Genomic DNA, 13,348 nt, shown 5'->3' with positions numbered 1-13,348 from the left:
AAATTCATTCTAAAACGTAAAGTCCATTGATAATATCCAGAAAACACAAACACAGAGTCTGTGGCAAGATCTGGGATAGAGTTATCCATCACACAAGAGGATATTTCTGGTTTCATCCAGTCATATCCAGACACAGTGCTGTGGAACTGCCATGCAATGGACTCAGATAATCACAGTCGAACTGGTTTTGGGGAATAGCAAAGTATTTTCTTAGGCAACTGCATAAAATAACATCTATATAAACAAAAAAATCATGTTTGTTTTCAGCAATTGCTCTAGTTTTCTGCGTGGAATGCACAAATGTGTTGAGGTTGTGTCTCCAATTGGATCTAATTAGTGTTTCCCAGCAAAAAATAAAATATTCCCTGCTTAAATTCATTCAAAACCATAAAGTCCATTGATAATATCAAGAAAACACAAAGCAGAGCCTGTAGCAAGATCTGGGATTGAGTTAGCCATAACACAAGAGGGTATTTCTGGTTTCATCCAGTCATTTCCAGACAAAGTGCTGTGGAACTGGTATACAATGGACTCAGATAATCACAGTCAAACTGGTTTTGGAGAAAAGAAACTCTTTTTCTTGGTCAAGTGGATAAAAAGTCATATTTACATATATAAATTTCAGGTTTGTTTGCAACAATTGCTCTAGCTTTCTGCATAGAAAACACAAATGTGTAGACGTTTGGCCTGCATATGAAACCAATTAACATTTCCAGAACAAAACAAAATTTACTCAATTGAAATTCATTCTAAAACATAAAGGCCATTGATAATATCCAGGAAACACAAACACAGTGTCTTTGGAAAAATCTGAGTTTGAGTTAGCCATAACACAGGAAGATATTTTTGGTTTCATCAAGTCATATCCAGAAAAAGTGCATTGGAAAAGGTATGCAAAGGACTGAGACAATCAAAATCAAACTGGTTTTAGAGAAAAGCAAACCCTTTTTATTGGTTAAGTAGATAAAAAGTCATGTTTACAAATATAAATATAAGGTTTGTTTGCAACAATTGCTATAGCTTTCAGTCTAGAAAACAGGAAGGTGTAGATGTTTGGCCTGCATATGGAAGCAATTAGCATTTCCAGCACAAAATGAAATTTCCTCTAGTGAAATACATTCTAAAACGTAAAGTCCATTGATAATATAAAAAAAAAAAACACAATGCAGAGCCTGTAGCAAGATCTGGGATGGAGTTAGCCATAACACAAGAGGATATTTCTGGTTCCATCCAGTCATATCCGAAAAAAGTGCTGTGGAACTGGTATGGAATGGACTCAGAAAATCACCCTCAAACTGGTTTTGGAGAAAAGAAAACTCATTTTCTTGTTCAAGTGGATAAAGAGTCATGTTTACAAATACAAATATCAGGTTTCTTTGCAACAATTACTCTAGCTTTCTGCCTAGAAAACAGGAATGTGTAGATGCTTAGCCTGCATTTGTAACCAATTAGCATACCCAGCACAAAATGAAATTTCCTCTAAGGAAATTCATTCTACAACGTAATGGCCATTGTTAATATCCAGAAAACAGAACCACAGAGTCTGTGGCAAGATCTGGGATTGAGTTAGCCGTAACACAGGAGGAAATTTCTGATTTCATCCAGTCATATCTGGACAAAGTGCAGTGGAACTGCCATGCAATGGACTCAGACAATCACACTCAAACTGGTTTTGGAGAATAGCAAAGTATTTTCTTAGGCAAGTGCATGAAATATCATCTATAGAAACACAAATATCATGTTTGTTTGCAGCAATTGCTCTAGTTTTTCTGCGTAGAAAGCACGAACGAGTTGAGTTTGTGTTTCCACGTGGAACTAATTAGTGTTTCCCAGCACAAAATAAACTATTCCCGGCTTAAATTCATGCAAAACCAAAAAGTCCATTGATAATATCAAAAAAACACAATGCAGAGCCTGTAACAACATCTGGGATGGAGTTAACATAACAAAAGAGGATATTTCTGGTTTCATCCAGTCATATCCGGACAAAGTGTTTTGGAACTGGTATGCAATGGACTCAGAAAATCACCCTCGGACTGCTTTTGGAGAAAAGCAAACTCATTTTCTTGTTCAAGTGGATAAAAAGTCATGTTGTCCAATACAAATATCATGTTTTTTTTGGCAACAATTGCTCTAGCTTTCTGCGTAGAAAACACGGATGTGAATAAGTTTGGACTGTATATGGATCCAATTAGCATTTGCAGCACAAAACAAAATTTCCTCACTGAAATTCATTCTAAAACGTAAAGTCCATTGATAATATCCAGAAAACACAAACACAGAGTCTGTGGCAAGATCTGGGATTGAGTTATCCGTAAAACAGGAGGATATTTCTGGTTTCATCCAGTCATATGCGGACAAAGTGCTGTGGAACTGGTATGCAATGGACTCAGATAATCACAGTCAAACTGGTTTTGGAGAATAGCAAAGCATTTTCTTAGGCAAGTGCATAAAATGTCATCTATACAAACACAAATATCATGTTTGTTTGCAGCAATTGCTCTAGTTTTCTGCCTAGAAAGCACAACCATGTTGAGTTTATGTCTCCATGTGCAACTAATTAGTGTTTCCCAGCACCAAAGAGAAATTTTCTGCTGAAATACATTCAAAACACAAAGTCCATTGATAATATCAAGAAAACACAAAGCAGAGCGTGTAGCAAGTTCTGGGTTGGAGTTAGCCATAACACAAGAGGATATTTCTGGTTTCATCCAGTCATATCCTGACAAAGTGTTGTGGAACTGGTATGCAATTGACTTAGAAAATCACCCTCAAACTCATTTTGGAGAAAAGCAAACTCATATTCTTGTTCAAGTGGATAAAATGTCATGCTTACAAATACAAATATCATGTTTGTTTGCAACAATTGCTCTAGCTTTCTGCCTAGAAAACACGGATGTGAATAAGTTTGGACTGCATATGGAACCAATTAGCATTTGCAGCACAAAATGAAATTTCCTCTACTGAAATTCATTCTAAAACATAAAGGCCATTGATAATATCCAGAAAACACAAACACAGAGCCTGTGGAAACATCTGTGATTGAGTTAGCCATAACACAGAAGGATATTTCTGGTTTCATCCAGTCATATCTGGACAAAGTGCTGTGGCACTGGTATGCATGGACACAGATAATCACCCTCAAACTGGTTTTGGAGAATAACAAAGTATTTTCTTAGGCAACTGCATAAAATGTCATCTATACAAACACAAATATCCTGTTTGTTTGCAGATATTGCTCTAGTTTTCTACGTGGAAAGCACGAATGTGTTGAGTTTGTGTCTCCATGTGGAAATAATTAGTGTTTCCCAGCACAAAAGAAAATATTTCCCGCTTAAATTCATTCAAAACCATAAAGTCCATTGATAATATCAAGAAAACACAAAGCAGAGCCTGAAGCAAGTTCTGGGATTGAGTTAGCCATAACACAAGAGGATATTTCTGGTTTCACCCAGCCATATCCAGACAAAGTGCTCTGGAACTGGTATGCAATGGACTCAGATAATCACCCATAAACTGGTTTTGGAGACAAGGAAACTCTGTTTCTTGGTCAAGTGGATAAAAAGTCATGTTTACAAATGTAAATATCAAGTATCTTTGCAGCAATTGCTCTAGCTTTCTGCCTAGAAAACACAAATGTGCAGACGTTTGGGCTGCATATGCATCCAACTAACATTTGCAGCAAAAAACAAAATTTCCTCTACTGAAATTCATTCTAAAACGTAAAGTCCCTTCATAATATCTAGAAAACACAAACACAGAGTGTGTGGCAAGATCTGGGATTGAGTTAGCCGTAAAACAGGAGATTTCTGGTTTCTTCCAGTGATATCCGGACAAAGTGCTGTTTAACTGGTATGCAATGGACTCAGAAAATCACCCACAAAATTGTTTTGGAGATTAGCAAACACTGTTTCTTGGTCATGTGGATAAAAATTCATGTTCACAAATATAATTATCAGGTTTCTTTGCTACAATTGCTCTAGCTTTCTGCCTAGAAAACACGAATGTGTAGACGTTTAGGCTGCCTATGGATCCAATTAGCATTTTCAGCACAAAATGCAATTTCCTCTACTGAAATTCATTCTAAAACGTAAAGTCCATTGATAATATCCAGAAAACACAAACACAGAGTCTGTGGCAAGATCTGGGATAGAGTTATCCATCACACAAGAGGATATTTCTGGTTTCATCCAGTCATATCCAGACACAGTGCTGTGGAACTGCCATGCAATGGACTCAGATAATCACAGTCGAACTGGTTTTGGGGAATAGCAAAGTATTTTCTTAGGCAACTGCATAAAATAACATCTATATAAACAAAAAAATCATGTTTGTTTTCAGCAATTGCTCTAGTTTTCTGCGTGGAATGCACAAATGTGTTGAGGTTGTGTCTCCAATTGGATCTAATTAGTGTTTCCCAGCAAAAAATAAAATATTCCCTGCTTAAATTCATTCAAAACCATAAAGTCCATTGATAATATCAAGAAAACACAAAGCAGAGCCTGTAGCAAGATCTGGGATTGAGTTAGCCATAACACAAGAGGGTATTTCTGGTTTCATCCAGTCATTTCCAGACAAAGTGCTGTGGAACTGGTATACAATGGACTCAGATAATCACAGTCAAACTGGTTTTGGAGAAAAGAAACTCTTTTTCTTGGTCAAGTGGATAAAAAGTCATATTTACATATATAAATTTCAGGTTTGTTTGCAACAATTGCTCTAGCTTTCTGCATAGAAAACACAAATGTGTAGACGTTTGGCCTGCATATGAAACCAATTAACATTTCCAGAACAAAACAAATTTACTCAATTGAAATTCATTCTAAAACATAAAGGCCATTGATAATATCCAGGAAACACAAACACAGTGTCTTTGGAAAAATCTGAGTTTGAGTTAGCCATAACACAGGAAGATATTTTTGGTTTCATCAAGTCATATCCAGAAAAAGTGCATTGGAAAAGGTATGCAAAGGACTGAGACAATCAAAATCAAACTGGTTTTAGAGAAAAGCAAACCCTTTTTATTGGTTAAGTAGATAAAAAGTCATGTTTACAAATATAAATATAAGGTTTGTTTGCAACAATTGCTATAGCTTTCAGTCTAGAAAACAGGAAGGTGTAGATGTTTGGCCTGCATATGGAAGCAATTAGCATTTCCAGCACAAAATGAAATTTCCTCTAGTGAAATACATTCTAAAACGTAAAGTCCATTGATAATATAAAAAAAAAAAACACAATGCAGAGCCTGTAGCAAGATCTGGGATGGAGTTAGCCATAACACAAGAGGATATTTCTGGTTCCATCCAGTCATATCCGAAAAAAGTGCTGTGGAACTGGTATGGAATGGACTCAGAAAATCACCCTCAAACTGGTTTTGGAGAAAAGAAAACTCATTTTCTTGTTCAAGTGGATAAAGAGTCATGTTTACAAATACAAATATCAGGTTTCTTTGCAACAATCACTCTAGCTTTCTGCCTAGAAAACAGGAATGTGTAGATGCTTAGCCTGCATTTGTAACCAATTAGCATACCCAGCACAAAATGAAATTTCCTCTAAGGAAATTCATTCTACAACGTAATGGCCATTGTTAATATCCAGAAAACAGAACCACAGAGTCTGTGGCAAGATCTGGGATTGAGTTAGCCGTAACACAGGAGGAAATTTCTGATTTCATCCAGTCATATCCGGACAAAGTGCAGTGGAACTGCCATGCAATGGACTCAGACAATCACACTCAAACTGGTTTTGGAGAATAGCAAAGTATTTTCTTAGGCAAGTGCATGACATATCATCTATAGAAACACAAATATCATGTTTGTTTGCAGCAATTGCTCTAGTTTTTCTGCGTAGAAAGCACGAACGAGTTGAGTTTGTGTTTCCACGTGGAACTAATTAGTGTTTCCCAGCACAAAATAAACTATTCCCGGCTTAAATTCATGCAAAACCAAAAAGTCCATTGATAATATCAAAAAAACTCAATGCAGAGCCTGTAACAACATCTGGGATGGAGTTAACATAACAAAAGAGGATATTTCTGGTTTCATCCAGTCATATCCGGACAAAGTGTTTTGGAACTGGTATGCAATGGACTCAGAAAATCACCCTCGGACTGCTTTTGGAGAAAAGCAAACTCATTTTCTTGTTCAAGTGGATAAAAAGTCATGTTGTCCAATACAAATATCATGTTTTTTTTGGCAACAATTGCTCTAGCTTTCTGCGTAGAAAACACGGATGTGAATAAGTTTGGACTGTATATGGATCCAATTAGCATTTGCAGTACAAAACAAAATTTCCTCACTGAAATTCATTCTAAAACGTAAAGTCCATTGATAATATCCAGAAAACACAAACACAGAGTCTGTGGCAAGATCTGGGATTGAGTTATCCGTAAAACAGGAGGATATTTCTGGTTTCATCCAGTCATATGCGGACAAAGTGCTGTGGAACTGGTATGCAATGGACTCAGATAATCACAGTCGAACTGGTTTTGGAGAATAGCAAAGCATTTTCTTAGGCAAGTGCATAAAATGTCATCTATACAAACACAAATATCATGTTTGTTTGCAGCAATTGCTCTAGTTTTCTGCCTAGAAAGCACAACCATGTTGAGTTTATGTCTCCATGTGCAACTAATTAGTGTTTCCCAGCACCAAAGAGAAATTTTCTGCTGAAATACATTCAAAACACAAAGTCCATTGATAATATCAAGAAAACACAAAGCAGAGCGTGTAGCAAGTTCTGGGTTGGAGTTAGCCATAACACAAGAGGATATTTCTGGTTTCATCCAGTCATATCCTGACAAAGTGTTGTGGAACTGGTATGCAATTGACTTAGAAAATCACCCTCAAACTCATTTTGGAGAAAAGCAAACTCATATTCTTGTTCAAGTGGATAAAATGTCATGCTTACAAATACAAATATCATGTTTGTTTGCAACATTGCTCTAGCTTTCTGCCTAGAAAACACGGATGTGAATAAGTTTGGACTGCATATGGAACCAATTAGCATTTGCAGCACAAAATGAAATTTCCTTTACTGAAATTCATTCTAAAACATAAAGGCCATTGATAATATCCAGAAAACACAAACGCAGAGCCTGTGGAAACATCTGTGATTGAGTTAGCCATAACACAGAAGGATATTTCTGGTTTCATCCAGTCATATCTGGACAAAGTGCTGTGGCACTGGTATGCATGGACACAGATAATCACCCTCAAACTGGTTTTGGAGAATAACAAAGTATTTTCTTAGGCAACTGCATAAAATGTCATCTATACAAACACAAATATCCTGTTTGTTTGCAGATATTGCTCTAGTTTTCTACGTGGAAAGCACGAATGTGTTGAGTTTGTGTCTCCATGTGGAAATAATTAGTGTTTCCCAGCACAAAAGAAAATATTTCCCGCTTAAATTCATTCAAAACCATAAAGTCCATTGATAATATCAAGAAAACACAAAGCAGAGCCTGAAGCAAGTTCTGGGATTGAGTTAGCCATAACACAAGAGGATATTTCTGGTTTCACCCAGCCATATCCAGACAAAGTGCTCTGGAACTGGTATGCAATGGACTCAGATAATCACCCATAAACTGGTTTTGGAGACAAGGAAACTCTGTTTCTTGGTCAAGTGGATAAAAAGTCATGTTTACAAATGTAAATATCAAGTATCTTTGCAGCAATTGCTCTAGCTTTCTGCCTAGAAAACACAAATGTGCAGACGTTTGGGCTGCATATGCATCCAACTAACATTTGCAGCAAAAAACAAAATTTCCTCTACTGAAATTCATTCTAAAACGTAAAGTCCCTTCATAATATCTAGAAAACACAAACACAGAGTGTGTGGCAAGATCTGGGATTGAGTTAGCCGTAAAACAGGAGATTTCTGGTTTCTTCCAGTGATATCCGGACAAAGTGCTGTTTAACTGGTATGCAATGGACTCAGAAAATCACCCACAAAATTGTTTTGGAGATTAGCAAACACTGTTTCTTGGTCATGTGGATAAAAATTCATGTTCACAAATATAATTATCAGGTTTCTTTGCTACAATTGCTCTAGCTTTCTGCCTAGAAAACACGAATGTGTAGACGTTTAGGCTGCCTATGGATCCAATTAGCATTTTCAGCACAAAATGCAATTTCCTCTACTGAAATTCATTCTAAAACGTAAAGTCCATTGATAATATCCAGAAAACACAAACACAGAGTCTGTGGCAAGATCTGGGATAGAGTTATCCATCACACAAGAGGATATTTCTGGTTTCATCCAGTCATATCCAGACACAGTGCTGTGGAACTGCCATGCAATGGACTCAGATAATCACAGTCGAACTGGTTTTGGGGAATAGCAAAGTATTTTCTTAGGCAACTGCATAAAATAACATCTATATAAACAAAAAAATCATGTTTGTTTTCAGCAATTGCTCTAGTTTTCTGCGTGGAATGCACAAATGTGTTGAGGTTGTGTCTCCAATTGGATCTAATTAGTGTTTCCCAGCAAAAAATAAAATATTCCCTGCTTAAATTCATTCAAAACCATAAAGTCCATTGATAATATCAAGAAAACACAAAGCAGAGCCTGTAGCAAGATCTGGGATTGAGTTAGCCATAACACAAGAGGGTATTTCTGGTTTCATCCAGTCATTTCCAGACAAAGTGCTGTGGAACTGGTATACAATGGACTCAGATAATCACAGTCAAACTGGTTTTGGAGAAAAGAAACTCTTTTTCTTGGTCAAGTGGATAAAAAGTCATATTTACATATATAAATTTCAGGTTTGTTTGCAACAATTGCTCTAGCTTTCTGCATAGAAAACACAAATGTGTAGACGTTTGGCCTGCATATGAAACCAATTAACATTTCCAGAACAAAACAAAATTTACTCAATTGAAATTCATTCTAAAACATAAAGGCCATTGATAATATCCAGGAAACACAAACACAGTGTCTTTGGAAAAATCTGAGTTTGAGTTAGCCATAACACAGGAAGATATTTTTGGTTTCATCAAGTCATATCCAGAAAAAGTGCATTGGAAAAGGTATGCAAAGGACTGAGACAATCAAAATCAAACTGGTTTTAGAGAAAAGCAAACCCTTTTTATTGGTTAAGTAGATAAAAAGTCATGTTTACAAATATAAATATAAGGTTTGTTTGCAACAATTGCTATAGCTTTCAGTCTAGAAAACAGGAAGGTGTAGATGTTTGGCCTGCATATGGAAGCAATTAGCATTTCCAGCACAAAATGAAATTTCCTCTAGTGAAATACATTCTAAAACGTAAAGTCCATTGATAATATAAAAAAAAAAAAAACACAATGCAGAGCCTGTAGCAAGATCTGGGATGGAGTTAGCCATAACACAAGAGGATATTTCTGGTTCCATCCAGTCATATCCGAAAAAAGTGCTGTGGAACTGGTATGGAATGGACTCAGAAAATCACCCTCAAACTGGTTTTGGAGAAAAGAAAACTCATTTTCTTGTTCAAGTGGATAAAGAGTCATGTTTACAAATACAAATATCAGGTTTCTTTGCAACAATCACTCTAGCTTTCTGCCTAGAAAACAGGAATGTGTAGATGCTTAGCCTGCATTTGTAACCAATTAGCATACCCAGCACAAAATGAAATTTCCTCTACGGAAATTCATTCTACAACGTAATGGCCATTGTTAATATCCAGAAAACAGAACCACAGAGTCTGTGGCAAGATCTGGGATTTAGTTAGCCGTAACACAGGAGGAAATTTCTGATTTCATCCAGTCATATCCGGACAAAGTGCAGTGGAACTGCCATGCAATGGACTCAGACAATCACACTCAAACTGGTTTTGGAGAATAGCAAAGTATTTTCTTAGGCAAGTGCATGACATATCATCTATAGAAACACAAATATCATGTTTGTTTGCAGCAATTGCTCTAGTTTTTCTGCGTAGAAAGCACGAACGAGTTGAGTTTGTGTTTCCACGTGGAACTAATTAGTGTTTCCCAGCACAAAATAAACTATTCCCGGCTTAAATTCATGCAAAACCAAAAAGTCCATTGATAATATCAAAAAAACACAATGCAGAGCCTGTAACAACATCTGGGATGGAGTTAACATAACAAAAGAGGATATTTCTGGTTTCATCCAGTCATATCCGGACAAAGTGTTTTGGAACTGGTATGCAATGGACTCAGAAAATCACCCTCGGACTGCTTTTGGAGAAAAGCAAACTCATTTTCTTGTTCAAGTGGATAAAAAGTCATGTTGTCCAATACAAATATCATGTTTTTTTGGCAACAATTGCTCTAGCTTTCTGCGTAGAAAACACGGATGTGAATAAGTTTGGACTTTATATGGATCCAATTAGCATTTGCAACACAAAACAAAATTTCCTCACTGAAATTCATTCTAAAACGTAAAGTCCATTGATAATATCCAGAAAACACAAACACAGAGTCTGTGGCAAGATCTGGGATTGAGTTAGCCGTAAAACAGGAGGATATTTCTGGTTTCAGCCAGTCATATGCGGACAAAGTGCTGTGGAACTGGTATGCAATGGACTCAGATAATCACAGTCAAACTGGTTTTGGAGAATAGCAAAGCATTTTCTTAGGCAAGTGCATAAAATGTCATCTATACAAACACAAATATCCTGTTTGTTTGCAGATATTGCTCTAGTTTTCTACGTGGAAAGCACGAATGTGTTGAGTTTGTGTCTCCATGTGGAAATAATTAGTGTTTCCCAGCACAAAAGAAAATATTTCCCGCTTAAATTCATTCAAAACCATAAAGTCCATTGATAATATCAAGAAAACACAAAGCAGAGCCTGAAGCAAGTTCTGGGATTGAGTTAGCCATAACACAAGAGGATATTTCTGGTTTCACCCAGCCATATCCAGACAAAGTGCTCTGGAACTGGTATGCAATGGACTCAGATAATCACCCATAAACTGGTTTTGGAGACAAGGAAACTCTGTTTCTTGGTCAAGTGGATAAAATGTCATGCTTACAAATACAAATATCATGTTTGTTTGCAACAATTGCTCTAGCTTTCTGCCTAGAAAACACGGATGTGAATAAGTTTGGACTGCATATGGAACCAATTAGCATTTGCAGCACAAAATGAAATTTCCTCTACTGAAATTCATTCTAAAACATAAAGGCCATTGATAATATCCAGAAAACACAAACGCAGAGCCTGTGGAAACATCTGTGATTGAGTTAGCCATAACACAGAAGGATATTTCTGGTTTCATCCAGTCATATCTGGACAAAGTGCTGTGGCACTGGTATGCATGGACACAGATAATCACCCTCAAACTGGTTTTGGAGAATAACAAAGTATTTTCTTAGGCAACTGCATAAAATGTCATCTATACAAACACAAATATCCTGTTTGTTTGCAGATATTGCTCTAGTTTTCTACGTGGAAAGCACGAATGTGTTGAGTTTGTGTCTCCATGTGGAAATAATTAGTGTTTCCCAGCACAAAAGAAAATATTTCCCGCTTAAATTCATTCAAAACCATAAAGTCCATTGATAATATCAAGAAAACACAAAGCAGAGCCTGAAGCAAGTTCTGGGATTGAGTTAGCCATAACACAAGAGGATATTTCTGGTTTCACCCAGCCATATCCAGACAAAGTGCTCTGGAACTGGTATGCAATGGACTCAGATAATCACCCATAAACTGGTTTTGGAGACAAGGAAACTCTGTTTCTTGGTCAAGTGGATAAAAAGTCATGTTTACAAATGTAAATATCAAGTATCTTTGCAGCAATTGCTCTAGCTTTCTGCCTAGAAAACACAAATGTGCAGACGTTTGGGCTGCATATGCATCCAACTAACATTTGCAGCAAAAAACAAAATTTCCTCTACTGAAATTCATTCTAAAATGTAAAGTCCCTTCATAATATCTAGAAAACACAAACACAGAGTGTGTGGCAAGATCTGGGATTGAGTTAGCCGTAAAACAGGAGATTTCTGGTTTCTTCCAGTGATATCCGGACAAAGTGCTGTTTAACTGGTATGCAATGGACTCAGAAAATCACCCACAAAATTGTTTTGGAGATTAGCAAACACTGTTTCTTGGTCATGTGGATAAAAATTCATGTTCACAAATATAATTATCAGGTTTCTTTGCTACAATTGCTCTAGCTTTCTGCCTAGAAAACACGAATGTGTAGACGTTTAGGCTGCCTATGGATCCAATTAGCATTTTCAGCACAAAATGCAATTTCCTCTACTGAAATTCATTCTAAAACGTAAAGTCCATTGATAATATCCAGAAAACACAAACACAGAGTCTGTGGCAAGATCTGGGATAGAGTTATCCATCACACAAGAGGATATTTCTGGTTTCATCCAGTCATATCCAGACACAGTGCTGTGGAACTGCCATGCAATGGACTCAGATAATCACAGTCGAACTGGTTTTGGGGAATAGCAAAGTATTTTCTTAGGCAACTGCATAAAATAACATCTATATAAACAAAAAAATCATGTTTGTTTTCAGCAATTGCTCTAGTTTTCTGCGTGGAATGCACAAATGTGTTGAGGTTGTGTCTCCAATTGGATCTAATTAGTGTTTCCCAGCAAAAAATAAAATATTCCCTGCTTAAATTCATTCAAAACCATAAAGTCCATTGATAATATCAAGAAAACACAAAGCAGAGCCTGTAGCAAGATCTGGGATTGAGTTAGCCATAACACAAGAGGGTATTTCTGGTTTCATCCAGTCATTTCCAGACAAAGTGCTGTGGAACTGGTATACAATGGACTCAGATAATCACAGTCAAACTGGTTTTGGAGAAAAGAAACTCTTTTTCTTGGTCAAGTGGATAAAAAGTCATATTTACATATATAAATTTCAGGTTTGTTTGCAACAATTGCTCTAGCTTTCTGCATAGAAAACACAAATGTGTAGACGTTTGGCCTGCATATGAAACCAATTAACATTTCCAGAACAAAACAAAATTTACTCAATTGAAATTCATTCTAAAACATAAAGGCCATTGATAATATCCAGGAAACACAAACACAGTGTCTTTGGAAAAATCTGAGTTTGAGTTAGCCATAACACAGGAAGATATTTTTGGTTTCATCAAGTCATATCCAGAAAAAGTGCATTGGAAAAGGTATGCAAAGGACTGAGACAATCAAAATCAAACTGGTTTTAGAGAAAAGCAAACCCTTTTTATTGGTTAAGTAGATAAAAAGTCATGTTTACAAATATAAATATAAGGTTTGTTTGCAACAATTGCTATAGCTTTCAGTCTAGAAAACAGGAAGGTGTAGATGTTTGGCCTGCATATGGAAGCAATTAGCATTTCCAGCACAAAATGAAATTTCCTCTAGTGAAATACATTCTAAA

Source organism: Lepus europaeus, unplaced genomic scaffold (genome assembly GCF_033115175.1).
Source record: "Lepus europaeus isolate LE1 unplaced genomic scaffold, mLepTim1.pri SCAFFOLD_47, whole genome shotgun sequence".
Lineage (NCBI taxonomy): Eukaryota > Metazoa > Chordata > Mammalia > Lagomorpha > Leporidae > Lepus > Lepus europaeus.
The sequence above is the reverse complement of the archived record's forward strand: the minus strand, read 5'-3'. Positions refer to the sequence as shown.